The 4,463-nt window shown below is 42.4% G+C and overlaps 1 pseudogene; it reads left to right on the plus strand.

Moving 5' to 3' along the window:
• Nucleotides 1-3,353: 3,353 nt before the first annotated feature.
• LOC121491801 lies at nt 3,354-3,707 on the plus strand (annotated as a pseudogene).
• The last annotated feature ends 756 nt before the right edge of the window (nt 3,708-4,463 follow it).

Consider the following 4,463-nt stretch of genomic DNA (forward strand, 5'->3'; position numbering starts at 1 on the left):
AAACATGATGCTAAACAAAGAAGCTAGTCAGAAAGGTGCAAGTATTATATAATTCCATTATTATGAAAGTTCAGAAAAGGGCAATCTATAGAGATGGAAAGTAGATTTGTGGTTGCTTAGGGCTTAGGGAGAGGGGCGATGGGGTGATAGAGGGTGATAGCCAATGGGCACAGGATTTCTATTTTTTCCCCCTTGGGGTTTCTTTTTGAGCTGATGAAAATGTTCTAAATTTGACTATGCTGATGGTTGCACCATATCTGTTAATCTACTAAAAACCATTGAATTGTACAATTTATTTTTATTTTTATTTTATTTTTTTGTACAATTTATTTTTAAAAACATCTTATTTATTTATTTGAGAGAGAGAGACAGAGTGAGAGAGAGCCAAGAGAGAAGGAGAAAGAGAAGCAGGCTCCCACTGAGTAGGGAGCCCAATGCAGAGCACGATCCCAGGACCCTGGGATCATGACCTGAACTGAAGGCAGATGCTTAATTGACTGAGCCACCAGCGCCCCCAAACTGTACACTTTAAATGGATTAACTATATAATATGTTAATTATATCTCAATGTAAATTTTTTAAGCAAATCCTTTTGTTTTTATGTTTTTATTTTATTTTATTTTATTTATTTATTTTTTTTTTAATGATAGTCACAGAGAGAGAGAGAGAGGCAGAGACACAGGCGGAGGGAGAAGCAGGCTCCATGCACCGGGAGCCTGATGTGGGATTCGATCCCGGGTCTCCAGGATCGTGCCCTGGGCCAAAGGCAGGCGCCAAACCGCTGTGCCACCCAGGGATCCCTATGTTTTTATTTTATAAAGACTATTTATTTATTGATTTATTTAGCACATGACTGGGGGAAGGGACAAAGAGAAATGGAGAGAATCTTAAGCAGACTCTGCACCGACAATGGAGCCCCATGCAGGGCTTGATCTCATGACCCTGAGATCATTACCTGAGCATAAATCAAGAGTTGGGAGGGATGCCTGGGTGGCTCAGTAGGTGAGTGTCTACCTTTGGTTCAGGGTGTGATCCTGGAGTCCCAGGATTGAGTCTCACATTGAGCTCTGTGCATGGAGCTTTCATTTCTCTCTGCCTATGTTTCTGCCTCTCTGTGTGTCTCTCATGAAAAAATAAATAAAATCTTAAAAAAAAAAAAGTAAACCAAGAGTTGAATGCCCAACTGACTGAACCACCCCAATATTTTTGTTTTTAAAAGGAGTAAATTAATATCCTTCCTTTCATCACAGTGTCACTTCGTATAGTGTTACTGTTGATTTGTCTTTCCACAAGTTATTGTTAAAATAGACTATACTTGTTCATTAGTTACGAATTGGGGCCTGAATGAATGAGCTTTCATTTATCATTTATACTTATCTTTTTCAGAGTCATCATTTTTCTGGCCATACTAATACCTTTTGCCTTCTGATTATATTTTCCACTGTGCAAGTTATCTGAAAATCAGATCATTGGGGTTTTTTTAAAGATTTTATTCATTCATGAGAGACAGAGAGAGAGAGAGAGAGAGAGGCAGAGACACAGGCAGAGGGAGATGCAGGCTTCATGCAGGGAGTCCATTGCAGGACTCAATCCCAGGACTCCAGGATCACTCCCTGGGAAGAAGGCAGGCTCTAAACCACTGAGCTACTCAGGAATCCCCTGAAAATCAGATCATTGTAATTTAATTTTTTATCTATCATTATTCAAATGCTAGATTATTGCCATTGATTCTAATCTCATCTCTAGTTTTATATCCCACAATCCATTCTCTGTAGACAGTTTGCGGTGCTGAAGGAAAAGAAGAAGAAAAGAAAGAAGAAAAGAAAGAAGGGGGATCCCTGGGTGGCGCAGCGGTTTGGCGCCTGCCTTTGGCCCAGGGCGCGATCCTGGAGACCCGGGATCGAGTCCCACATCAGGCTCCCGGTGCATGGAGCCTGCTTCTCCCTCCGCCTGTGTCTCTGCCTCTCTCTCTCTCTGACTATCATAAATAAATAAAAAATTAAAAAAAAAAAAAAAAAAAAAAAAAAAAAAAGAAAGAAAGAAAGAAAGAAAGAAAAGAAAGAAAAGAAAGAAAAGAAAGAAAGAAATTTTATCAGGTCAGTCCCTTGGTCCCTTAAAACCTTTTAAAGGGTTTTTATTGCACTCAAGGTAAAGTACAAACTCCTTAACTGCTTTACAAAGCCGTACACTGGCCTAATCCTTCAGGTTTATTTCTTTTTTTTTTTTAATTTTTATTTATTTATGATAGAGAGAGAGAGAGAGAGAGAGAGAGAGGCAGAGACATAGGCAGAGGGAGAAGCAGGCTCCATGCACTGGGAGCCCGACATGGGATTCGATCCCGGGTCTCCAGGATCGCGCCCTGGGCCAAAGGCAGACACTCAACTGCTGAGCCAGCCAGGCATCCCAGTTCTATTTTTTTTTTTTTTTAAGATTTTATTTATTTATTTGACAAAGAGAAAGAGAGCACAAGTAGGGGGAGTAACAGAGGGAGAGGGAGAAGCAGATCCCCTGTGGAGCAGGAAGCCCAATGCAGGGCTCTATCCCAGGATTCTGATATCATGAACTGAGCCAAAGGCAGACACGTAACTAGCTGAGCCACCCAGGCGACCCTTTTATGTATTTATGTATATATTTGTGTATGTATTTTTGATTCCCATTTTATGTATTTGTCACAAACTGACTCTTTTCTCTCAGTCTCCAAATATGCTGCTTTCTCCGAAACATTTTTTCCTCAACAAATATTTATTGTATCCCCTACTATATTGCCAGGTACTATTCCTTAGCTCTTATGGTACTTACAGTCTAGTGAGAAACAGATAATAGACAAGTACACATATCATCACAACGTGAAAAAAAAATAATAAAGCACAAGAAGGGTTGAGGGCAAGAATAACAGATATGGTGAAATGAACTAAAGGACACTAAGAAAGTGATATGGGAAATAAAAGACTAACACATATCAGGGGCAGCCCGGGTGGCTCAGCGGTTTAGCGCCACCTTCAGCCCAGGTTGTGATCCTGGAGATCCGGGATCGAGTCCCATGTTGGGCTCCCTGCATGGAGCCTGCTTCTCCCTCTGCCTGTGTCTCTGCCTCTCTGTCTCTCTCTCTGTGTCTCTCATGAATGAATAAATAAAATCTTTAAAAAATTTTTTCAAAACTACATGTTAAAAGAATATATTGAGGGTAGGAAAGTGGCTCAAATCGCAACTGCGGCCACCACTTCCACTCCAGAATGGCCCGGGACAGCGAGGAGACACCAGCTGTCCTTCCCACAAGGGCAGGGGCTGCTGGAGATGATAGCAGCAGGAAGAAGAAGGCAGCGTCTGCCGCCAGCTTTAGGCAGGGGATCAGCATGGAAGGCAGGAGCGAGAATAAAGTGGTGCCCTTTGATTTCAGCCCGAGATCCCTGGGGAAAGCTGCCCAGCCACTGCCATTAAGGATCCAAACTTGGTGTACCGTGCAATGGTGGTGCAGTAGCTGGCAGGCAGAACCTGAAACAGATGCTTGCTTCTCACAGGGCAACTTCAGGGTTGATGCTCCTCCACCCTTTAAACCAGCTAACAAGTATTCTGATGCTTCCGGTCAACTACGCTGACCCCCAGAGCAAGTTGCAGCTCAGCACCATTGAAGTTTGCGTATTCTGAGGCGGCCATGCAATGTCATCACTGGCTGCGTGGCCCTGAGGAAGGGCAAGCATTGTTCCTGAGCCTTGAGAAATGGAGACGAAGTGGAAAATTGATGTCTCAAAGAGAAACTTTGGGCTCATGACTTTCTTTCATTAATACAAACTTATTCTGTCCATCTGGAAATGTCCATGCTGTGCCTTGGAAAAAACGTTTGGGTTTAATTTAAGGGTTCCTCCCCTCTGTTTTCCCTCCAAGCATGGTATTTCCTGTTGAATTAAATTATACTTAAGTTGGGGGCACCTAGGTGGCTCAATCAGGTAAGTATCAGACTCTTGATTTCAGCTCAGGTCATGACCTCAGGGTTGTGAGATGGGGCCCTGTGTGGGACTCCACACTGGGTATGGAGCCTGCTTAAGAGTCTCTCTCTCTCCCTCTGCCCTCCCCCCTACTCACACTTGCATGCTTACGCTCTCCCTCTCTAAAAAGAAAAAAAAAATTTTTAAAGAAAAAAAAATTATACTAAAGTTGTTGCCTCAAGTTGTTTGACAAGAAACAAAATCGTTGGGACACCTGAGTGGCTCAGTGTTTGAGCGTCTACCTTCAGCTGAGCATTATCCTGGGGTCCTGGGATGGAGTCCCACATCAGGCTCCCCACAGGGAGCCTGCTTCTCTCTCTGCCTCCTTCTCTGTAGATCTCATGAATAAATAAATAAAATCTTTTTAAAAATTGACAAGAAGAAAAGAATATAGAAGGTACCTAAAATAGTGACCTACAATGACCAAGAGCAAGACATATTCTAATAAATTTATTAGACTTTTTTTTCCAAGAGGGCAGG

Source organism: Vulpes lagopus, chromosome 5 (genome assembly GCF_018345385.1).
Source record: "Vulpes lagopus strain Blue_001 chromosome 5, ASM1834538v1, whole genome shotgun sequence".
NCBI lineage: Eukaryota > Metazoa > Chordata > Mammalia > Carnivora > Canidae > Vulpes > Vulpes lagopus.